The sequence below is a fragment of the Sus scrofa genome, chromosome 2 (assembly GCF_054392235.1).
Source record: "Sus scrofa isolate SSC_HxYL_T2T_F1_AM1 chromosome 2, Sscrofa_HxYL_maternal_Yorkshire_Landrace_v2.0, whole genome shotgun sequence".
NCBI classification, from domain to species: Eukaryota; Metazoa; Chordata; class Mammalia; order Artiodactyla; family Suidae; genus Sus; species Sus scrofa.
The window spans coordinates 21,425,275-21,450,439 of record NC_139384.1 but is presented as its reverse complement, the minus strand read 5'-3'; the positions used below and the strand labels follow the sequence as shown (position 1 = coordinate 21,450,439).

The window sequence follows — 25,165 nt, the reverse complement described above, 5'->3', positions numbered from 1 at the left end:
CCTGGGGCAGGAAGTTAAGAGGACCCACCTGGATGAGCACTACAGTACAGCAGGAGGCACTGTAGAGAGATGCCCGGGAGGAGGGAAGGGTGTGGGCTCGGCCTCCAGAGGCTTCCCCAGCGTGGGCTGCTGCTCCAGCCCCAAGAAATCACAGGCAAGTCATTGTACCGCGGGGGTCTCCGCACCTTCACCCAGAGTTAGTGATGACTTCTGCCTTCTCTCCTGTGGGAGATGTAATGATATAAATGCAGGGGGTGCCCAGGAACCAGTGGGCACTGTCTGTGCCATTATCACAGGCATGAGCGAGCTGCTCTGAACACACAGTCTCCCCTAGCTGGCCGTGTGATAGGGCTGGATAAACACTTGGTGATGGGTTAATGGCTTCTTTTCTAAGTACTTGTATTGAATGCTTACATGCATACTAGGTCCTTTGACAGGGCACTGTGCATGCATTATAACAGTGTTGTCTCCAGTATACATGATAAGGTGGCTAACTACAGTAGCCCCATTTTGCAGATGAGAAACTGAGGCTGGGAAGGTTAAGTGCATTGCCCAGCGTCACATAGGACTTGCGCCCAGACAGCCTGGCTCCAAAGCCTCTGCTCTTGCTCCAGTATGGTGCTTCCTCCCACCCACTCTCCCCCTGTGGGAATTAGGGCTGTCTGACAGGGAGAACATTAACCTGGGACCTAGAGGGACCTTATACAGGCCTCCAAGTCCTCCATTCTTCACTAAAGATGGGGGGGGAAATGGATTGGGAGTTTGAGATTAGCAGATGCCATATCTCTCTCTATATATGTAATCACTTTCTGTACACCAGAAACTAACACAACATTGTAAATCAACAATGCTTTGATAAAATAAATTTTTTAAAAAAGAAATGGAGGGAGTTCCCATCGTGGCTCAGCAGAAACGAATCTGACTAGCGTCCATGAGGATGCACGTTTGATCCCTGGCCTCGCTCAGTGGGCTAAAGGATCCAGCGTGGTCGTGAGCTGTGGTGTAGGTCACAAACGCATCTTGGATCTGGCATTGCTGTGGTGTAGGCTGGTGGCTACAGCTCCGATTCAACCCTTAGCCTGGGAACTTCCATATGCCTCAGGTGCAGCCCTAAAAAAACGAAAACAGAAGAAAGAAATGGAGAAGGTGAGTCCCTGAACAAGAAGCAACTTCTCTCCTTGAGAGGACAGCAGAGCCCAGACCGAAAGCCTCCTAAGGGCAGGCCAGTGGTCTTTCACTTCTGTCTGGAAGCCCAGTCCTCTTAGCAGATCATGCAGAAATACTGCATGACACTGGGTTCACTTTCAAGGTCGGAGCTAATGCCCAGCAGGATGGCATGCTAGAAAGAGCCTGGGCTGTGGTAAGAGGCAGATCTGTGAGGACATCCCACTGCTCTATCCTTGAGCAAGTATTTAACCTTTCTGAGCCTAGTTTTCATAGCTGTCAAATCTGAGTTCGTCGTGAGGATTAAATAAAACATAAGCAAGAAAAATACGTGGCATGTAGTAGGAACCAAATTATATTGATTTCTTTGTTTCCTTTGGTCTTTTTTGCTCATATTGCAAAAGCTGTGATGTTCCCTCCAATAAAAATGTTCTTTGGGTTGAAAAGGGGGCCCCCAGTCTAGCCTGCTGGGTTTTTCCTTGATGTGGCCCCAACAGTCCCAGACAGCTCTTCTAACCAATGAAGGTCTCTGCAGCACCGATGGGGACTTTGTTTTCTGGGCCTTGATTAAAGCCAGACCTAAAGACCCCAGAAAAATGGGGGCCTGACACAGCTGGCTTAATTGCAGTCAACTGCCCCTCTGATGGACCGGTTCGGGGGAGGTTCCAGTAGTATTTCTGGAATGGAAAAACCCCAGGTTGCTGGGTGGTGGCTGTGGCAGTACTGCTGGCCAGCTTAGTCACCGGGGGCAGGCCAGCAGGTGGCTGGATTCCAGCAACTGATGTCCCTTGGGGAGTCGCTGCTTCTGTCCTAGAGGAGCCAGAGGAGGGGACACCAGAGAGAGGACATTGAAGAGACACTCAGCTGGCCCCCAGTGGGATGGGAAAGGATCCTAAATCCTCTCCTAGCTACTTTGACCTGAAGTTTGGGGGGAAATTAGGCCCCTGTATTGCTCACTCACAGATGGTTGACTTAATAGAAGAAGGCAAAGATAGCGTCCATTCTCGGCTGGGAGGCGGGAGGGGCGCACGCGAGGAGGTTGTCTCTGGGCAAAGGAAGACAGCCCTCAGGAATTAAAGGATGATTGGACCAGGCCTTGAAGGTCCTTTCCAATCCCAAAAATATAGGGCTCCGTGGTGTAGGGCTTTCCTGGAGATGAAGGAGACCAGCGCTGGGGTTCACAGACAGACCTCCTGCTGCATTTCTGGGGATCAGCAGGGCCAAGAGCCAAGATCCAGGGTGGTCGGTGGAAAGAGCACTGGACAGGGAGTCAGAGCTCTGATTGCCCTTGTGACTCCAGGCAAACCACTTCCCTCTCAAACCTCGCTTTTCCTGCTTATAAAATAGGCAGGTTGTGTCCTTTCAGAGGCCCCCTCCAGCTCTGAAAATCTTGCATTCATTTCTGGGGTTTTTGTCTCATCCTTGGTAAACTGGCGACCTGCCAAGGCACACATATTTATAGAGCCCTTGGCATCTTGTCAGGTGAGGTGGGAGAAACAAGTCATTTCAAAGTCAGCCTCTGCCCTCCTGGAACTCATCAAGGACGGTCAGCTTACACACAGGCTAATACACAGAAATGGCTACCCAGTACCCAATGGATGGCACCTACCTACAGGGGCCAGAGAAAAGAAGATCAAGGTGGCCTGGGCTGGTCCGGGAAGGCTTCTTGGAGGAAGGAGAAATTTGAACCAGGCCTTGTAAGCTCAGGAGAATTCACTAGGTTAAAAGAAGGGAGAAGAGTGACTCATGAAAGGCCTGATCAAAAGTCAGGGCTGGGTTCCCATTGCGGCTCAATGGTAATGAACCCAACCTGTAACCATGAGGATGCAGGTCGAATCCCAGGCCTCACTCAGTGGGTTAAGGATCCTGTGTTGCCATGGACTGCAGCGTAGTTCAAAGATGTGGCTCAGATCCTGCGTTGCTGTGGCTGTGGCATAGGCTGCAGCCTGGGAACTTCATATGCTGCACGTGCAGCCCTAAAACAAACAAACAAAAACCAGTCAAGGCTCACACATACAGTGGTGTGGGAAGTGCACTGCTCAACTCCAGGAGGCACCACAGATATGTAGCCTGTGTGACAAGCACTGCCCATGTGCAACCTACATGGTCTCAGGCAAAGTCCCTGGAAAAAATGCTGGGACTGATGTCTTCCACAGTCACAGGAGTGAGGAAGACCAGCCCCCGGGCTGCCCATTTGCCCCTTGGCCTGAGAAGTGGTACTGTCCTCCTGGCCTTGGGGGTTAGTTGTGCTCATTCTCTGAACAAGGCTCCAAGTGTCATGAAAAGAGTGAAGTCATAGAGTTCAGGTTCAGATCTTTCCTCTGCTTTGTGGGATCCTGAGTAAGTGACAACCTCTCTAGGACTTGGTTTCCTCCTTGAAAATGGGCATCATGAAAGTCTATCCTCCTGGGCTGTGGAGGAGAGGAAAACGGATGGTGTCTGTGAAGTGTCTAGTCCTGGGCTTGATAAATGATACTGACTTGAAGCACAGAGGGAGAGAGGTTGGGTGGAGCGGTTTCTGGAAGCTACTGGAAGCTGGGGAGGGGCGGGGTGGGAGTGAGGCTGGTTGGGCTGGGCATGAGCTACTGCCAAATAGTGGGGATTTTCGCCAAAAACTTTTAGATGGTTTCCAGGGCACCATCAGGATCTCCTGGGAGAACTGTTTTAGGAAAAATGTTTTATCAAGAACATTGGAGCCAGCGACCCAGAGGACCAGAGTTCTTTTCCCTGCCCACCAGGGACGGAGGGCCTCTCCCTGCATCTAAGCCCCTATCTGTCCAGTGCCCCTATTAGGAGAAGGATGCACAGTGCCCGGGCCCCTCGGATTCCCTGAGCATTGCCCACCCCAGGCCCTGCTGGGAAGACAGAAGATGCAGGTACCTGGGAGAGGCTGTGCTTCCCAGGGAGCATCACGACTCCAGGCAGACTGGGTTGTGAGCTCACGGCAGTGGGGTCTATAATAGGAGTCTTAGCTTCACCCACTCACACCAGCTCTGCACACACGGGGCTGAGCAGCAGAAGGCCCCTGCTCACCCCCAGCCCCACTCAACTTTGCCCTCCTATCCCAGGAGGCTATGGTGGGTGGAATAGAAGCTTTGCCCCCGGGCTTGGACTCAGCCCAGACTTAACTTCCTCTTCCCTTGGCCTGTGTAGCTAGAGGATGAGGAGACTTCACCTGGTGGGGGACACCAACACACCCCATCCTTTGAGACCCATTCTGGAAGGGTTTCCAGGCTTGAGGACAGGGTAATAATAAAAATAAAAATCTGAGTTCCCATCGTGGCTCAGTGGTAACTAAACCACACAACTAGTATCCATGAGGATGAGGGTTCGATCCCTGGCCTCTCTTAGTCTGATTCCACCCCTAGCCTGGGAACTTCCACATATCACATGTGGCCCTAAAAAAGAAAAACCAAACAAACAAAACCACCACCAAAAAAACCCCCAAACAAACAAAAACTTAAAAATAAAAATCTGTATCCATTAATAGTCACTCTTCATTCCTGCTTCCCCACCCCCGCCCCTGTCCCCCCACCCTCTCCAGCCCCTGGCAACCACTAATTTACTTTCTGTCTCTATGAATTTGATTATTTTGGACATTTCATATAATGGAATCATACAATATATGGTCTTTTACAACTGGTGTCTTCCACTCAGCATAGTATTTATTTTTTTATTTATTTTTTTATTTTTTATTTTCCCACTGTACAGCAAGGGGATCAAGTTATCCTTACATCAGCATAGTATTTTTAAGGTTCATCCACATTGTTGCACGTATCAATACTTCATTTCTTTTTATTGCTTTTTTTTTTTTTTTATGGCTGCTCCTGTGGCACATGGAAGTTCCTAAGACTAGTGTCGAATCAGAACTGCAGCTGAGGCCTACGCCACAGCCACAGCAACACTGGATCCAAGCCACATCTGTGATCAAGCTTGCGGCAATGCCAGATCCTTAACCAATAAGCAAGGCCGAGGATTGAACCCATATTCTCACAGAGACAGCAGCTTCCTAACCTGTTGAGCCACAGCAGGAACACCCTATTTTTTTTTTTTAATGAAGATTTCCTTGTATTTTATTTTATTTATTTTTTGGCCATACCTGCATCATGTGGAGGTTCCTGGGCCAGGGATCAAATGCAAGCCACAGTGGTGGCAATGCCAGATCCTTAACTCCAGACCACCAGGGAACTCCATTCCTTTCTATTGTTTAAGGGTATTCCATTGTATGGATGTATGCATTTGTGTTTCCAGTCATCAGTTGATAAAATGGGTTGTTTCCTCTTTTTGACTATTATGAATAATACTGTTATGAACATTTGTGTATAAGTTTTTGTCTTTACATGTGTTTAAAATTCTCTAGGGTATATATCTAGGAGTGGGATTGTTGGGTCATAAGATGACTCTAAGTTCAACTTTTTGAGGAACTACCAAACTGTGTTTCAAAGTGCCTGCACCATTTTGCAATCCAGTCAGCAATGTGTGAAGTTTCTGTTTGTTCACATTCTTGTCAATACGTGTTATTATCTGGCGTTTTTCTTCTGTCCATCCTAGTGAGTATAAATTGGTATCTCATTGTGGTACTGATTTGCATTTTCCCCAATGAATAATGATGCTGAGCATTATTTATGTGTTTATTGGACATTTTTATATCTTCTTTGGAGAACTGTCTATTCAAGTCATTTGCCCACTTAAAAATTTGGTTATTTTTCTTTTATAAATGAGTTGCAAAATCTTTACATGTTCTAACTACTGGATTCTTATTAAATATTATTTGCAAATATTTTCTCCCATTTTGAAGATGGTTCACTTTCTTGATAGTATCCTTTGATAGCAGGGTTTTTTTTTTTTTTTTTTTTTTTTTTTGTCTTTTTGCCTTTTGAGGGCTGCACCCGTGGCATATGGAAGTTCGCAGGCTAGGGTCTAATCGGAGCTGTAGCCACCGGCCTACGCCAGAGCCACAGCAACACGGGATCTGAGCTGCGTCTGCCACCTACACCATAGCTCATGGCAACGCCAGATTCTTAACCCATTGAGCAAGGCCAGGGATCGAATCCGAAACCTCATGGTTCCTAGTCAGATTCGTTAACCACTGAGTCACGAAAAGAACTCCTGATAGCAGTTTTTAACTTTACAAAGTCCAATAAATTTTTTTGTTACTTCTATTTTTGGTGTGACATCTAAGATACCATTACCCAGCCCAACCCATAAAGATTTACTTGCATGTTTTCTTCTAAGAGTTTTATAGTTTTAACTCTTACGTTTTGGTGTCTTACTCATTTTAGGTTAATTTTTGCATACAGTAAAATGTAGGGGCCAATTTCACCCTTTTGTATGTGTATATCCAGTTCCATATCATTTATTGAAAAGACTATTCTTGCCTCATTGAAGAAATCAATTGACCATAAATACAATGCAATGAAAAGGAATTTTAGTAGTTTGTGTATTTCTAGGTATTTGTTCTTTTTAGTTTAAATTATCTAATTTGTTGGCATACAGTGGTTCACAGTACTCCGTTATAATTTTGTTATCTTTTCAAAGAATCAACTTTTGGGTTTATTGATTTTCTGCATAGTTTTTTTATTCTCTATTTCATTTCTTTTTGCTCTAGTTTTAAGTATTTCTTTCCCCCAGCTTGTGTTGGGTTTAGTTTGTTCTTCTTTTAATTTTTTAAGGTAGAAAATTGGGTTATTTATTTGACCTCCTTCTTCTTTTATAATATATGTGTTTATGGCTGTAAATTTTCATCTAAGCACTTCTTTAGCCGCATCCCATAAGTTTTGGTATGTTGCGTATTCATTTTTATTTATCTCAAAGCATTTCTAATTTTTCTTGTGATTTCTTCTTTAATCCATTGGCTTTTTTAGAAGTGTGTTATTTTCCACCTATTTGTGGTTATCCCAAATTTCCTTCATTATTGATTTCTAATTTACTTCATTGTGTTTAGAGAACATACTTTGTATAATTTCAATAATTTTAAATTTATTGAGACTTATTTTATGGCCTAACATATGGTCCATCCTGGAGAATGTTCCATGTGGGCTTGAAAAGAATGTGTGTTCTGCTCTTGTTAGGTGGTGAGTTTTACAGATGTCTATTAGACATGGTTGGTTTGTAGTGTTGTTCAAGTCTTCTCTTCCACGGCTGATCACCTGCCTAGTTGTTATATTCATCATTCAAAGTGGGTGTCAAAATCTCCAATCCTTGGAGTTCCCATTGTGGCGCAACAGAAACGAATCCAACTAGGAACCATGAGGTTGCGGGTTCGATCCCTGCCCTTGCTCAGTGGGTTAAGGATCTGGCGTTGCCATGAGCTGTGGTGTAGGTGGCAGATGCAGCTCGGATCTGGCGTTGCTGTGGCTGTGGCGTAGGCCGACAGCTGTAGCTCCAATTTGATCCCTAGCCTGGGAACCTCCATATGCCACGGGGTGCAGCCCTAAAAAGACAAAAGACAAAAAAAAAAAAAAAAATCTCCGGTCCTTAATGTTGAATTGTCTGTTCTCTCTTCATTTCTGTCATTTTTTGCTTCACATATATTGGGACTCCATCAATAGGTGCATATGTGGATATAATTGTTATGTCTTCATGATGGATTTATCCTTTATCATTACAAAATACCTTTTTTTTTTGTCTCCAATAACATTTTTGTCTTAAAGTCTACTTTGTCTTAGTTTAGTATAGTCACTTTCTTTTACGTATTCTTTCTAGAGAATATCTTCTTCCATTCTTTTACTTTCAACCTATTTGGTATCTTTGGATCTAAAGTGTGCCTGTTACAGACAGCATAGAGTTGGATCATGATTTTTATCCTTTAGAGTGCTTTGTTCATTTACATTATTTTAATTACCTGTAAAAAAGGGTTCAAATCTGCCATTTTGCTCTTTGTTCTCCATGTGTCTTATGTCTTTTTCTTTCTATATTCCTACGTTAAATTACTGCCTTATTTTGTGTTACATAAATGTTTTCTGGCATACATTTTTAATTTTCTTCTTTTTCTTTTACTATACTTCTTATTTATTTATTTCTTAGTGGTTGCCCTGGGGGTTATAATTAACATGCTAACTTTAAAGAATCTGGTTTGGATTAATACTGACTTAATTTCAGTTGTATACAAAACTTCGCTTCAATATAACTTCATTATCTCCCCCCTCTTTTCTACTATTATTGTCGTGCAATTTACATCTTTACTTTTTTAAAAAAAATATTTTTATTTTTGGCTGCACCTGTGGCATACAGAAATTCGTGGGCCAGGGATGGAACCTGCACCACAGAAATGATGATGCCAGATCCTTAACCCACTTAGCCACCAGGGAACTTCCAACTTATGTACTGTAAGATCTTTATGCACTATTAAGATCATCAGCAGTTTTGTAACTATTGCTTTGTGCAGTAGTCTTTTAAGTCAGATAATAAAAGGAAAGTTAAAAGTTTAAAAATGTACCTCGGAGTTCCCATCGTGGCGCAGTGGTTAACGAATGCGACTAGGAACCATGAGGTTGCGGGTTCAATCCCTGCCCTTGCTCAGTGGGTTAAGGATCCGGCATTGCCGTGAGCTGTGGTGTAGGTTGCAGACTTGGCTCGGATCCCGCATTGCTGTGGCTCTGGCATAGGCTGGCAGCTACAGCTCCGATTATACCCCTAGCCTGGGAACCTCCATATGCCATGGAAGTGGCCCAAGAAATGGCAAAAAGACAAAATAAATAAATAAGTAAAAATAAAAATATACCTTTATGTTGTTTCTATATTTACTTATGTAGTTGCTGGTGCTCTATATCTTCATATGGGTTTGAATTCCTGGCTAGTGCTTTTCTATTTCAGCCAATCTTATAGGGCAGATCTGTTGGTAATGAATTCTGTTTTGTATTCAAACTAGGAATTTATTAATTTCCCCTTCATTTATGAAGGAGAGTTTGGCTGGGTATAGAAATCATATTCAACAGGTTTTCTTTCAGCACTTTGACTATGTCGTTCCCTTGCCTTCTGAGCTCCAGGGTTTCTGATGAAAATTAACTGTTAGTCTTATTGAGGATCCTTTGTGCATAATGAGTTACTTTTATTATTTTAAGATTCTTTCTTTGTCTTTAGACTATTTAACTATGATTTTTCTAGGTGTGGAACTCTGTTGTTTATCTTACTCTGAACTTGTTGAGCTTCTTGGATGTGCTGATTAATATTTCTCATCAAACTTGGATCTCTTTCAACTATTACTTCTTCAGATATTCTTTTTGTCCCTTTCTCTTGCTTCTTTCCCCTTGGACACTCATTATGCATATATTGGTATACGTTATGAAATTCCACATGTCTCAGAGGCTCTGTTCAGTTTTCCTCATTCTTTCTTTTTGCTAATCAGATTGGATAATCTCAATTATTATTATTATTATTATTACTATTATTTTGTCTTTTGTCTTTTAAGGGCTGTATCCACAGCATATGGAGGTTCCCAGGCTAGGGGTTGAAACAGAGCTATAGCTGCTGACCTATACCACAGCCACAGCCACAGCAACACAGGATCCAAGCTGTGTCTGCAACCTACACCACAGCTCATGGCAATACCGGATCCTTAACCCACTGAGCAAGGGCAGGGATTGAACCTGCAACCTCATGGTTCCTAGTTGGATTTGTTTTCGCTGCACCACGATGGGAACTCCCAGACTGGATAATCTCAACTAATCTGTTCTCAAGCCTGCTGATTATTTTGTTGAATCAAATCTACTATTGAGCCCCTCTCATTTCAGTTATTGTGGCTTCTACTTCTTCAGAGTTCTGTGTGTGTGTGTGTGTGTGTGTGTGTGTATACACTTTCCCTTTTTTAAACTTTCTTTTTATTGATAGTGTCTACTTGGTGAGATTTGTTCTTACACTTTCTTTTAATTCTTTACAGTTGGCTTCCACTAGTTCTTTGGCCATATTTATAATAGCTGGTTTAAAGTCTTTGTCTGGTGCTATGCTCTGAATGTTTGTCTCTCCCCAAAATTTGTATGTTGAAATCTTAATACCCTCTTTTTTAAAAGTGAATTTTATTAAAACAATGTTATCTTAGTTTCAGGTGTACCATAAAGTGAATCAGTTATATATATACATGTATACATTCCTTTTCAAATCATTTTCCCATATAGGTTATAAGACAATATTGAGTTATTTTCCCTCTGCTGTACAGTAGGTCCTTATTACCTATTATTTTATGTATAGCAGTGTGTATCTGTTGATCCCAACCTCCTAATTTATCCCTCCCCCCATGTTTCCCCCTTTGATAACCATAAGTTTGGTTTTGAAATTTTTGAGTCTGTTTCTGTTTTGTGAATAAGTTCTTTTTATCATTTTTATTAGATTCCACATACTAGTGATTTCATATATTTGTCTTTCTCTTTCTGACTTACTTCACTTAGTATGATAATTTCTAGGTGCTTCCATGTTGCTGCAAATGGCATTATTTCACTCTTTTTATGACTGAGTAGTATTCCATTGTATATATGTACCACATCTTTCTTTATCCATTCCTCTGTTGGGCATTTGGGTTGGTGCCATGTCTTTTAATGCCCAATTTGATGGTTTTAGGAGGTAGAGCTTCTGGAAGATGCTTAGGTCAGGGGGGTAGAGCCTTCATGAATGGGATTAGCACTCTCAAAAAAGAGGCCTGATAGAACTCCCTAGACTGTTCTGCCATTTAATGATACGCCAAAAAGTCTACAAGCTGAAAGAGGGCCCCACCCAACAATGCTGGCCCCCCGATTATGTACTTCCCCCCTCCAGAACTAGGAGAAATAAATATTGTTGTTTATAAACCAGCCAGTTTATGGTATTTTGTTATAGAAGCCCTAATAGACTAAGACACCTAATCCAACTTCTGGACTTCCTCAAGACTAGTTTCTATTGACTGCTTTTTGTTCCTGTGTATAGGCCATACTTTCCTGTTTTCTTAGTGTCTTATGATTTTAGTGTTGTTGTTGAAACATAGACATTTAAAATAATATAATATGACAACTCTGAAGATCAGATTCTCTCCCCTCACTATGGTTTATTATTGTTGCTCTCGGGTTCCGTAGTGACTTTCCTGGACCAATTCAGGAAAGTCCATATTCTTTTTCATGCATGGCCCCTGAAGTCTCTACTTATTAGCCTACTGGTCAGCTAATGATTAGACAGAAATTTCCTTAATATCTAGATCCAATAAGCCCTCACCAAGGGGCTCTGCAAATTTGTATTGGAGCATGTGTTCAATGCTCTGGTAGAGAGTTTACAACTTTAGCTTTCCCTTCCTTCTGTGCAGAGGCTCAAAGTCAGCTAGAGGAAAGAGGTGAGGGCCTCTCAGATCTTTTCTGGGTGAGCTAACAGCCCTGTGCAGGTATGCGGACTTCTAGATTCCCAAGGATACACTGGCCCTTTTCACAGTCCCCTATAGACATGGCATTCCTGTTTTTACTTTTAAGCCTCTGGCCCTGAGTGGGACTGAGGGAGGGAGGAAAAAGGAGGTGGGAAAAAGAACCACCTTTGGTAAGCACTTACTGTGTGCCAGGCTTAGTACTGGCTCTCACTATAACCCTCTTTACCTGATTCTAATAAAATTTCAGTTGGTTCCTTATTGGAATTTACTTTACAGAATTCAGAAAGGTGAAGACATGTGCCCAAGGTTGCATAGCTAGTTAAATGGTAGAGTCTTTTTCTGTTTCCAAAGCCCATGCTTCTCTACTAGAGTTTCTGTCATGAGGTGATTTAAGGTAATACATAGATAATCATTCGACAACTTTAATTACATCTTTGTATGTATGTATAATTTGTATACTCAACCTGTGAGTTGGTGCTTAGGACCAAGCATAAATCAGTATTTAATTTTTAAAAGTTAGTCATTTTAAAAACGATGATTAAGTAAGATATGGTTCAGGTGGTGTGTTGTCAGGGCAAAAGTTGAGAATGTTGGAAGTTGACACCTGCTACCCACAGACCCTCCACTCTGACACTGGGACTTAGGTCGGGGAAGCAAGAAATGTTGTCAGTCTAGCACTGTCCACTAGAATTTTCTGCGATAATGGAAATGTTCTGCTATCTGTATCGTCCCATATGGCAGCCACCAACCACATGGAGCACTTGAAATGTGTCTAGTAACACGGCAAAATTAACACTTTAATTATATTTCATTTTAATTAATTAAATTTGAATTTAAACAGCCATCTGTGATTAGTTGCTACTGTGCTGGCCAGTTCAGCCAGAGACCAAATCCATCACAGCTGCTCCAAGTCATCCTTCATTGAGCAGAGAGTGTAGCTTAAAGGGCTCTTAGCTGCCGGTTGGTAGACATGGCTTCTACCAACACAGTCGCGAACTCCTGGATTGTGTGGCTGTGCAGCCTTGCCTGAGGCACTTAGCCTTTCTATGCCTCAGTTTCCTCATCTATAAAAATAGGAATAATTATGTCTGCCTCACATGTCTCATAGGCTTGTGATGAGGGTCATGTGGAATAACCCACGGAAAGAATGTTTCATACACCATAAAATAGGAGAGAAATGAAAGAATTTGTTTAAAAACTATTTTTGGAATGGATGAGCCCCTTGAGACAAGAGTGTTCAGGCACGGCCAGGGTGTGGAAATGTGTATGAGTGAATTTGGGGTAATGGAATGTAGCATAGCCTTGACTTAGGCCATTCCTGTCTGCTGCACTGCCTGGGGCCAAACGCGGAGGAGGGCTGTTCCAGACTTAATGCACCTGGTGATCAATGAAGGTCTGGGGGCTGGGTCGGGGCTGGGATCGATTCTGCCCTGAGGCTGGATCCACGTACACAGTCCTGATCTTCCCCCCAGATTTACTCCTCTCATGGTTTCCTTACTTCAAAAAACTCCATCTTTGCCATTGCTCAGGCCAAAGCCCTGCATCATCCTAGATGTCTTTCTTCCTGTCTCAGCCCATGTGTGATCAAACAGCAAATCCTATGGCTTGCCTTCCACCCAGAATCCACCTGCTTCTCACCATCCTCATACCCCCAGCCTCGCTATCACCATTTCAGGCCGGGTCGCTGCAGTGTCCTCCCATCTGCTCCCACCCTTGACCCTTTCCAACAGCATCTTTTCCATTTTATAATCATAGGAAGGCTTTTCGATGCTAAATCAGAGCAAGTCTTGCTCAAAACCTTGCAAAAGCTTCCTGCCACATTGGGGGACGGCCAAGGCTCTTCCAGTGGCCTACAGAGCCCACCTATTCCGTCTCTGACCTCCTCCCCAAATACTCCACTCCAGCTATCCGGCCTCCTGCTGGCACATAATGCACTAAGCCTCAGGGCCTTTGCACTCACCATTCCCTCGGTCTGGAATGCTCTCTTACTGGATATCATCACGGCCCACCCCGCACTGCCTCCAGGTCTCTGCTCAGACGTCACACTATCAGAGAGGCTTTCTGTGTACCTGACAAAGCCGTTGTCTCCCACCTTGCATGCCCACCTACTTGTGACAGGGCTGACCGCCCAATTGGTGCTCAGTCATCCTCGTTGGATGGATGACATTCTGGGTCGATGGTGTCATTGGCAGCTCTGCAGTGCAGCAGCGTCAGGAGACTTGCTGTGTGACTTGGACAAGCTGCTTGTCCTCTGTGGACTTCAGACGCCTCATCAGCACAGTGAGGCTGAAATAAGGGACTTGACAATCTTCAAAGGGTCGTCATTCGAAGCCCCTTAGAGCCCCTGCGTTGCTTGCCCTCTGGCTTGGTGAGAAGGCCCTCCAGAGGAGCCTTAGATTTTGGGCTGGATGAGGGGCCAATTAGGAAGGTGAAGGACAGAGTCTGAACTGGGGTCCCTGGGGCCAGGATGGAAGGGGTGAGGGGACGACTTCTGCAGAACACAGGCCTCTTAGAAGTGGCTCCATTGGCCTGGCTTCCTTTTTAGACACTCAAACCAGGCTCCCCTGGGCCTTGTTTGTTTTTATTTTTCTTCTTTTTATGTACTAAGGGGCTCCTCCTGGTCGTTCTCGCTGGCTGGCAATGGTCTAGCAAAGCCTAGCCCGGCCCCTTCCTTTTCTTGCTTCTAGGCAGTATTTCCTCAGGATTCTCTGGCTCCAGGAATCTGGGGAGTCCGGACCCAACCATTTCTTCCTCCTCCTCACCAGGAAGTCTCCTCTCCCCACCTCCTCCTCAGACCCCCACCCGCACAGGCCCTCTCCTCCTGCTTCTCAAGGACACAGGCACCGGGGAGCCAAGGCCCCCTCCTTCCATCCCTCCCCTCCTCTTCTCTGAGCCCCAAAAGGGGCCGCCTGCCGCTTGGCTATTTTTATCCCAAGAGCTTTCTCAAGGAGAAGGCGGCGTGGCCCCTGAGCCAAGCACGGGGCTCTGCCCCTATGGAAAACCTCCCCTCATGGGGAAAGAATTTAGGGGATTTTTTTTTTTTTTTTGGGTCCTGGCTGAGATCCTTTGATTTTTGTGTGTTCCTCACTCATTTGTCAAGGTTTCAGCTGTTAATGTGTTGGGGTTTTTTTTTAAGTAGGAATGAAGGCAAAGCCAGATGGTGATTCAGGTCTGGATATCGACTCTTGTGCAACTATGATCAGCCTGAGGTTTGGGTTTTGTAAAAAAAAAAAAAAAAAAAAAAAATTGTTTATCTCATTTCTGTCAATAGCAGAATGGAAACAGCATGGTGTAATGGAAAACTGGCTGGCCAAAAGGCAGGGCGGCGGGTGTGGGGGCAGAAGTAATACGTATTGAACCCCCACTAGCTGTGTGACTCCAGGCAAGTGGCTTCATCTCTCTGAGCCTCATGCCTTCACTTGTAAAGTGGAGGTTCAGATACCAGCTTTATGAGCATTGGGGAAGATGAAGTGAGGTAACTGTGTGTAAAGGGCTTGGAGCAGAGAAAAAAATAAATGCTAGCTTGTCATCCCCCAACCCCCCCAATTCCTTCTGTGGAGGCTCCCAGGTCAGGTCAGTTCCTGAAGAGCCAGGTGTCTGTCTGGCTCCCCCAGGCATGTCTGCGGAGGTTCCTGCGCTTTTGTTTTCTTTGTCGTTGGAGTTTCCCTCTTCTGTGGCCTTAGAGCTTCTGAGCTCTGGATGGTAGTAACCTTTGCAGATGTCTTTTCTCCTGAGAGGAAAATGGCTGGAGAGAAACAAAAGGAAGCATCAGGCTGAGGCTCCGTGGGTTCGAATCTCAGCTTTGCAACGTGTTAGTTCATGTCCTCCGAGAAGCAGACACCAAACTGGGATTCAAAATGCAACGTGTGGAGTTCCCGTCGTGGCTCAGTGGTTATCGAATCTGACTGGGAACCATGAGGCGGTGGGTTCAATCCCTGGCCTCGCTCAGTGGGTTAAGGATCCGACATTGCCATGAGCTGTGGTGTAGGCCAGGTCTGGCGTTGCTGTGGCTCTGGTGCAGGCTGGCAGCTGGAGCTCTGATTCGACCCCTAGCCTGGAAACCTCCATATGCTTCGGGTGCAGCCCCAGAAAAGACAAAAAAAAAAAAGACAAAATGCAACGTGTTAATTGGAGGAAACACCTGTGAAGGGTAAACGGGAGGGAGTGGGAGGAGGCGGAAGAGCCTTCAGACTGTGGTTCTCGGGTGGAAGAAAGGAGAAGGGAGCACTGCGGCAGGAAGAGTCTGACACCAACACTCAATTCCAAAAAATCTCAGCCCGTGATGGGGAATCCTTGAACCAAAGGAGGCTGAGGGGGGAGTTCCACATCTTCTAGGACCAGGCCTGCACCCGTCCCCCTGCCACAGTCCATCATGGGCTGGGCATCCCCGCAGGTGATGGGGAGCAGGAAGCCTGCCTCAGGAAGGATGCAGTGCTGGGTCCAGGGCATGCAGTTGGGCTCCCGGACATCTCAGCATCCCCAGCAGGAGATCCAAGTGCTGGATTTTTTGTTTTTGTTTTTACCACTTTTGCTTACTCAACAGGCAACCTTGGGAAACGTGCTCAGGCTCTCCGAAGCTCAGATTCAGCATCCGAAAAATGGGGGTGCTAATAATAGTATTCAGGTCTCGGGGTTTGGTTCAGTTTTCTATTGCTGTGTGCCACATCATCCCCTGAACTTAGGGGTTTAAAACAACAATGATTTATTATTTCTCATGATGCCGTGTGTCAGCGGGGCTCAGGCTGGGGCTAGAACGTGCAAGATGGCTTCTCACCCTCCAGGCTCTCTCTCCACAAGGCTCCTCATCGCTCCAGAGCCTGGCCTGAGCTTCTGTACACCTGGCATCCAAGGGCAGGTGGTCCAAGAGGACCAGCCCCAGGCACCTGTCAAGCCTCTGCTTGCATTATGCTGGCTGATGTCCCACCGGCTGACGCACGACACATGGCTGAGCCCGGAGTCAGTGGCAGAGGACTGGGCATCATTTGCTCTCGTCACCAGCATTACAGGCAGCCACAGGGCTGTGAGGGGGACACGATAATTAATGTCACTTACTGCTCAGCACAGTGTCTGGCCTGCTTCCATATGTGTGCCCACTACACGTGACGGGCATGACGCAGCCGTTCTCTGGAAGGGCCTGGGGTGAAGGAGTTTTCTCTGACTCTGAGGAGAATTCAGCAGAGGGGGCTGCTGGGGAAGGGGAACTTTTGGGCCTTGTCCCTGCCCAAGAATTCCTAGGAAGAAGGGAAGTGGTGGAGACCAACTTTGTAGATTCTGGGTTTAGGGGAAGACCCAGGTCAACAGAAGCCCAGTAAGTCAGAGCAGGCCTCCCAGGGGACAAGGAAAAGACTTTCTGCCAAGAAGATTCCCAGTGGGAAGGAACTCGGAAATGCGGTGTGACTGGAAGAAAATGTCCTGTGGAAACTCTCAACCCGTCATCTCCTAGGTCTCCTGGGTAAGAGCGAGAGGCGTCAGCTCCTTCCAGAACATTCTGTGTAATGACTTCAGTTTCAGGAGACTGGCAAGCCTACAGTAGGTGTCAATCAGCATGGATTGAAAGAATGAATGTTTCAAAGATCAAATGGAGGAATGGTGTAGTGGATGGCTGGGCAGAATTTGGAAAAGGGAGGCTCAAATTTATATTCTTTCAAATAATTCTCTCAACTTCTCTTTCCTCATGTCGCTTCACAAATGAGAAACTGCTGCACAGAGATTCTTAATAGCCTGTAGCCATACAGTTTTTAAGTAGCTGAGCTGGGACTTGAACTTGTGACTTGACCTCCAGATCCCTGATGACAACTCCATATAGATCACATCACACCATACCCTGTTCAGAGAAAGGGACATTTCAGGGGATCCTAGCCAGCAGGTCCAGACAGCAAGCAGCTGAGTTCAGTGCCTGCCAAAGCCAGGCAGCAGAACCCCCCAACCCCTGGGAGCCAGGCCACCCAGTGACCCCTCAGCTGCAAACCCCAAGACCAATGTCACTCAGTCTCCCTTTCAGGACCAGGGCTCCTGAAGGGGCCCCCTCAGCTTTGAAGTGTGTGTGACAAGAGTAGATCGTGGAGTTCTTGTTGTGGTTCAGCGGTTAACAAACCCAACTAGCATCCACGAGGATGCAGGTTCAATCCCCAGCCTTACTCAGGGGTTAGGGATCTGGCATTGCCGTGAGCTGTGGTGTAGGTTGCAGACGCGGCTTGGATCCCGAGTTGCTGTGGCTGTGGTGTAGACTGGAAACTGTATCTCCAATTTGACCCCTAGCCTGGGAACTTCCATATGCTGTGGGTGTGGCCCTAAAAAAAAAAAAAAAAAAAAAAAAAAAGTAGATCATGCCCGTGGATAATAAAACAAAACAATTTTCTTTTGTGCTGAGGGTATCCTGAGTCCTGGGCAGAGGGGAGTGAGGGCGGCTGGCACAAACTCCTCTTTGACAGCCGAGGCAGGAAGACCTTGGGGAAAAGCAAACAGAAAGAGCCCAGAAAAGACTGACTTAACAGAGCCACAGCCCTGGCAAGGAGAACAGCTTATTCATATTTGAAGAGGTATTGAATGCTGCCAGCATACTAAGTACTGGAAGGAAAGGGAGATGCTGCCATCAAAATAGATTGAGGCTCAGTAATGAGATGGAGAAGCCAGAGGAAAAGGTATTGGCAGGAGGGGAGGGGTGTGGGAGGCCGGGGAGGGACCGAATGGGAGGGTGGACAGGGCAGTGAAGGCTCAGGGCCAAGGGCTGTCATCACACTTGCCCCGACAGACCCACTTTGTTCGCTTTGGAATATGATCCCCCATCTCTGGGGGAGTCTGAAGAAAGCCAGGTCTCTACCACCTTTTAACACCAAATGTACCTGCAGACAAAGTTCGGGGTGGGATAAGCAGTCCCCTGAGGCCCATTCACAGCCCCTCTGAGACAGTCATTCTTCATGAGTGGCATTCAGCCCTGTGATCCATCCCAGAGACTCAGGACCAGCAAGACAGACGTGGAACCTGGCACTGGCTTTGGGGAAAAGCTTGCCAGATGACTCGGACATGGCCCCTGGTTGAGAATATTGCCCTGGGTGCCTTAGCCAATGCCGCACAACTAGAAATCCTCAGTGGTAGGATTGGAATCCAGATCTGCAGAACGCTGTTCGTCCCTCCCTCCCCTCCCCCTCCTCCCAGCTCTTTTGGGCATCTCTGTTCCAAAAGCAGAGGAAGATTCCAAGCTCAGGAGTTCCCACTGTGGCTCAGCGGTTAATGAACCCAACTAGCATCCATGAGGACATGGGTTTGATCCCCGGCCTTGCTCAGTGGGTTAAAGATCTGGCGTTGCTGTGAGCTGTGGTGTAGGTCACAGACATGGCTTGGATCTGGTGTGGCTGTGACTCTGGCGTAGGCCGGCAGCTACAGCTCTGATTGGACCCCTAGCCTGGGAACCTCCATATGCTGCAGGTGCGGCCCTAAAAAGAACAACAACAACAACAAAAAAGATTCCAAGCTCAGGGTCTGGCTTGGCCTAGTTTAGAAGGCCCTGGGGTCCTCCCTCCTGATGGGGAAAGCGTGGAGGTAGGCAGTGGGAGGTGGGAAAAGGCCGAGTTCCTTCCTCAAGGACCCAGACCCAGCTCCGTCAGCTCCCCGCTCCTCCCCTCCCACCACCCTCACCCCATGGCCATGCCCACCCTAACCCCAGCCAGCTCCACAAGGCGGTCCGTCACTCAGACGCCAGGTCTAGAAAATCTGTACCTTCTTACCCATCGGGCTCAGAATAAAAGCCAAAGTCCTTATCAAGGTTCGCAAAACCTTGTGAAATCCTTTCCTCAAATATAGCAAATACATGTTCTCACCTCAGGGCCTTTGCACGGGCTGTTCCCCCGCCTGGAGCGACTCCCCCGCAGATCCGCATGGACCCTCCTTTACTCTGCATGGGTCTTTGCCTGATGGCCTTGTCTAGAGAGTGGTTCCCTCTCACTCTCCATCCCCTGCCCGACCTGGGTTTTCTTCGCAGCACTTATCCAATTATATTGGCTTATATACATTGTTCATTTTCTGTCACCTGCTTTAGAAGGTATATGACAAGAGGGCTGCCCCTGGTTTGTTGCCTTTTGTGTCGCCCGCACCTAGAATGGTGTCTAGCACAAGCAGTTGCTCAGTAAGTATTTGTCAAATGAATTAACAGTGATAATTCTCTCCACTCTATTGTCCCACAGGATACAGATGCCATTTTCGAATTTGGTTAAGAACTCCCTGAAAACAGGAAGCTGCTTTTTAGATCTGTTTTCCCATGTAAACAGCAAACAAGTGAACAAAAAGCAGCTCCTTGACCCCTGCTGTATGCTCAGCCCTTATAGGCTAAAGGGACGCTCTTCAAGGTCTTTACAATCTCGTTGGGGATGAGGGCTCAGGTCAGAGAAGGCCTAGGCGGACAACGGATTGTTGTCGGCGCTCTGAGGGGCTGCGGCAGTCAGAGGGGCTTTCTGGAGGAGGCAGCACCTGCGGTGCCCTTTGAAGAACAGGGCCTGCTGGGTAATTGGCTGGAAGAAGACTCTTCCCCAAAAGGCAACTATGGTAACTGGCCCTCAGGTCCTGCAGAGGAAGGTGGGTGGAGTGGACAAGAGCCACTGGACCCCGACCTCATGGCCTTCCTCCTCCTTAGGCTCCCCACTCCAGGTCACCCCATACAACCTGGAGATCAGGCCAGAGCTAATGGGGTTATTAGGATACTGCTGCTGTGGCCCAGGAATCCAGGAAGAGAACACACTGGGCAGGGATTCAGACACACCTGGAGTCAGGCCAATGCAAGCAGCATGAACTTGCACAAGGCTGAGGAAAGCTGGCTGGGTCTCAGTTTCCCCACCTATAAAATGGGACCAAGGACACTTTCCTCACTGGATTGTTGGGAGGCCCACTCTGTGGATCTCTGGATCCATGTCTCCAAAGAGAGCCCCTATCGTTATAGATTCCCAGGTTCTGGCCGCAAGTGTGCACAGCTGGGGTTTTCTTAGGTTGCCTCCTCTCTGGGCCTCAGCGTCACTGCTGCCTGACTCTGAGATGGGTCAGGGAACTCTCTGCAGTCTCTTCCCCCTCCTGCCTTTACCTCTGTGTTCACCAGGCTCCTATCTCCCAAGTGACTTTATGTGTAACCAAGTGGCTACTTAAGAAAACAAACAACAACAACAACAAAAAATCAAAAAACCTAAGAAATTGACAGAACATTATAAATGAACTATACTTTACTTTTAAAAAAAAAGTCCGGGGAACTGAAATCAAGGGAGCAAGAGTGGGAGTTCCCGTCGTGGCACAGTGGTTAACAAATCCGATTAGGAACCATGAGGTTGTGGGTTCGATCCCTGGCCTTGCTCAGTGGGTTAAAGATCTGGCGTTGCTGTGGCTCTGGCATAGGCCTGCGGCTACAGCTCCGATTAGACCCCCTAGCCTGGGAATCTGCATATGCCACGGGAGCAGCCCTAGAAAAGGCAAAAAGACAAAAAGAAAAAGGGGGGGGAGCAAGAGCTATGCAAACCCAGGTCAGGGTGAACCTGGGGGTAGGGGAGGGGGGAGCCCAGGGAGCTGGGTCTGGGTCTTTGGGGGAGGAACTCATCCTTTCTCCACCTCCCACTGCCTACCTCCACACTTTCCCCACCAGGAAGGAGGACCCGAGGACCCTCTAAATTAGGCCAAGCCAGACACTGGGCTTGGAATCTTGCTCTGCCTTTGGAAAAGAGATGCCCACAAGAGCTGGGGTTGGGGACCCACAGCGTTCTGCAAATCTGGATTCTAATCCTACTACTGAGGATTTCCAGTTGTGCGACATTGGCCAAGGCACCCAACCTCTTTGAGCCTGGGGTCCTAGCTGAAAGAGAGCCTAGGAGACCCTAACACAGGGGTCACGCTGGGTTAGATGGGAATCTCACTGCCCGCCCTTAGCGTGGTGCTGGGCTCGTGAGGTCCCGCAGTCGCAGTGGCCGCGATCTTGGTCCCCAGCCTTCTCCAGAACTCTGGCTGCACTTGGCCCATCTTTCCTCTCGTCCTCACTTTTTTTTCTGCGTCTGCAGAGGCCAATGCCCTGAGTTTGCCTCACCAGGAAGGAAAATAAGGGCTTAGCGACCCCTCTTGGCTAATCCATGTTACAGCTGATGTGGCCAGACAGGGCCCCACAGGAGAGAGGCTCTGCCAAGTTGCGGGAGAAGCAGGTTAAGGGAAATCAGGGTTTTCCTCTGGGAAAGTCTTCATTCCATTGTGGGCAGTCACCTGGTGACTATAACTGTTTGGTTCCTTCATTGCTGTCCTCAGCCACCCACTGAATCGTTACCAATAATGGTCAACAAACACTGACTGTGAACCCCCTCTGTGCCTTGGAACCTAAGAAGCCTACTGCCCAGAGGGGGACCCAGACCTTAGATAACCGCATTATGGTATTCATTCATTGGTTTCTTCCTTCCTTCCTTCATTCGTCTACTTTCTCATTCACTCATAAACATCATTGAGCTCCCCTGTGGGCCAAGCATTGTTCTTTGCACTTGAACATCAGTAAACAAAACAAAGACCCTTGATCTCATGGAGTTTATGTTTCAGAAAGGGAGACTGAAAATAATGCACATAATAAGTAAGTATAAAGTAACTTTGGAGTTCCCCTTATGGCGCAGAGGAAATGAATCTGAATAGGAACCATGAGGTTGCAGGTTCGATCTCTGGCCTTGCTCAGTGGATTAAGGATCTGATGTTGCCGAGAGCTGTGCTGTAGGTCGCAGACACAGTTCAGATCCTGCATTGCTGTGGCTGTGGTGTAGGCTGGCAGCTGAACCTCCGTATGCCGCAGGTGTGGCCCTAAAAATCAAAAAATAAATACAAATAAAATTGAGTATCTTTGAAGGAGAAAAGTGCTATAAAACGTGAAGCATCGAATGGGAGGGGGGAACCCGAGTGTGGTAGGGGTGGGAGCGGGTTGCAGAATGAGATAGGGGGGCATAGTAGGCCTCTGGGAAAAGGTGAGTTTTGAGCAAGTACTTGTAGGAGCTGAGGGAGTGAGCTGAGCAGATATCTGGGGGCAGAGCAGTCTAAGCGTTGGAACCCAGCTACAGAGAAGGCCCTGAAGCACTGTCCACCTGCTGTTCTTTACACCACAGGCACGGGCCAAGAGCACAGGGATATGGGCTTGGGCCCCTGAACTTGTCTAAGGAGTCAGCAAGGAAGATTTTTTGGAGGAGGTGACACGCAGGCACAGATGTGAAGGAGAAGCAGGAGGCTGCCACATGGGCAGGTCAGCAAAGGGCTTTCTGAGTGGAGGGAATAGCACGTGCAAAGGAATGAGAGGTCACAGGAGAGTTACAGGAGCATCAGTGTTTTGGGGTTGTCAGGGGTGGGGGGGAGATGTGCAAATAATAAGATGAGGCAGATACTTGTGACTGGTTATTCTAGAGGTCTGATATGCCACAGGAAAGGGTTTGGATTCAGAGGTTGCAAATTGATGGCTGGAGGGCTGAAATCAACTGGTAAACCATTTTACTTAGCAGTGCTTAGTGCTTGCCTTTTTTTTTTTTTTTAAATCTTGAGGGCACATGGGGGGTGGCTATGCAGGCTTCCCCTTTGCCTTCAGCCAGCTTTGCCCATTTGTCACCCTTGTGTCCTTGAAGGTACCTGAGTTTATAAGCCCAGTAAGGCGAAGGGGGAACCAATGAGGGATCTTGAGCAGAGGAAAGATGTGATGAGACTTTTCTATTGGAAAATGTCTTCTGGGGCTCCTTGAATGCAGGGAACTTTCCTTTTGTTTTCACAGTCGCAGGGTCTAGCCCAGTGCTTGGTGCATAATAAGCACCCAAGGAATTGCTTTTTAGTTTTGTTTTTTAATGAGTGGGGAATGAACAAAGAAATGACAAAAGAGCCGGGCTGTCAGGCAAGCCAGGCTGGGGGATACGCGAGGTCCTCATCCTTTCAGGTAAAGCGTCTGCTCACTGCTCACGCTTCCCCTCAGTGTGGAGTCCGCAAGCACGGTGTCTCTCCAAGAGGAATCCAGAATCACCTGCCATGTTTGTTGTAAAATGCTGACTCCTGGCCCCACCTATAAGACCTACTAAATCGAAATCCCTTAGTGAAGCCCAAGCATTCACATTTTATGTATTTATTTGTTGGTTTTTTCAGGGCCGCACTCGCGGCATATGGAGATTCCCAGGCTGAGGGTCGAATTGGAGCTGTAGCTGCCCGCCTACACCACAGGCAGAGCAATGCCAGATCCTTAACCCACTGAGTGAGCCCAGGGATCGAACCTGCATCCTCATGGATGCCAGTCAGATTCGCTTCCATGGAGCCATGATGGGAACTCCAGCATCCGCATTTTAAACAAGCACCCACTGAAGTTAGAGAAGAGTCACGGGGCAGGGTATTTTCAGACCAGAGGTAGCTTTTGGCCTTGCTTCTGTTTGCTGACCCTCAAGGAAGGCAGGCCAGGAGCTCCAAATGCATGGAGCTCAATAACATATGCCATTTCCCGCCCTTTGTGAGGCAAGTTTCATGACCTCCTCCTTTAATGGGAAGAAACCAAAGACCAGAAAGGCTGAATGGATTTACCAAGGACACACAGTCAAGTAGGACTGGGGGGATTGGAGCACCACCCCCCCCCCCCCGGAAATCACTCCAGGGCTTCCTCACCAAATGCCCTTCCTGCTCTGGGTGAGCCCACTGCAGCCTGCTCTCACCTGGAGCCTCCCCCAAAATGGGCAAGGTTAGTAGCTCATTTGTGCTTTAATTGAGATGCACTTGCTCCACTGGTTCTCAGACATTGCCAAGTATTTGAATCACCAGGTGGTCTTGAGCTACTACCCAGGCCCAGGCCCTGGCCCGCTTCCAATAGCCTCCTGCGCTTTGTTAACTCTCCAGGTGACGCCAGTGCCTCCAGAGTTTGAAAACCACCCCTCCAAAGTGTGGTTCTCCCAGGTGTGGGCTTTACTGAACCTGCCTCTTGCAATGGTGCAAAGAAAGGCCATTTTATTCTTAATTTTTTGAGGACTCTCCATCCTGTTTTCTAAAGTGGCTGGACCAAATCATATTCCACTTCTGAGTATTTATCTAATGAATACCAAAACACTAATTCAAAAAGATACATGCACCCTAGGAGTCATTGCAGCATTTTTTTAAATAGTTCAGATACAGAAACAACCTAAGTCCTATTAGTGGAGGAATGGATAAAGAAGATGTGGTGTATATCTACAATGGAATACTACTTAGCCATAAAAAGGTGAAATCTTGCCCTTTGCAACAACATAGATGGACCTTGAAGGTATTATGCAAAGCAAAATCAGTCAGATGGAGAAATAAATACTGTATGATTTCACTCACAAGTGGAATATTAAAAAAAATGAACAAAAAGACAAAATAAATGAACAGACTAAACCAGACAGAAACAAACATGGAGATACAGAGACCAGAGCACTGTTTTTCAGAGGGGAAAGGGAGTTGAGGGTAAATGAATAAAGCGGATCAACTGTGTGGTGACAGATGGAAACTAAACTTTTGGTGGTGAGAGCATGCTGTCATGTTTACAGACGTTGTACACATGTAACTTAATGTTTTAACCCAATGTTACTTCAATTGAAAGTAAATAAGTTTAAAAAAAAGCAAAAAAAGCAAAAAAATAAAATTTACAGAACTATTAACAATTAAAGTTCATTAAAACAAACAAAAAAAAGAAAGAAAGTAAATAAGTTTTTTCAAAAAAAT

General features: G+C 46.6%; 1 protein-coding gene and 1 long non-coding RNA gene across 2 annotated transcripts in view; one reads left to right on the top strand and one right to left on the bottom strand.

Moving 5' to 3' along the window:
- LOC100521486 (putative inactive 1-aminocyclopropane-1-carboxylate synthase-like protein 2) overlaps positions 1–25,165 on the top strand; it is a 175,174-nt gene that overhangs the window by 131,268 nt on the left and 18,741 nt on the right. The window lies entirely within an intron of this gene.
- LOC110259274 (uncharacterized) lies at positions 14,693–20,132 on the bottom strand. Its single transcript, XR_002341492.2, has 2 exons — positions 19,300–20,132; positions 14,693–15,227 (listed from the first exon to the last, which is right to left on the bottom strand). It is a non-coding gene; the product is annotated as an uncharacterized LOC110259274 (long non-coding RNA).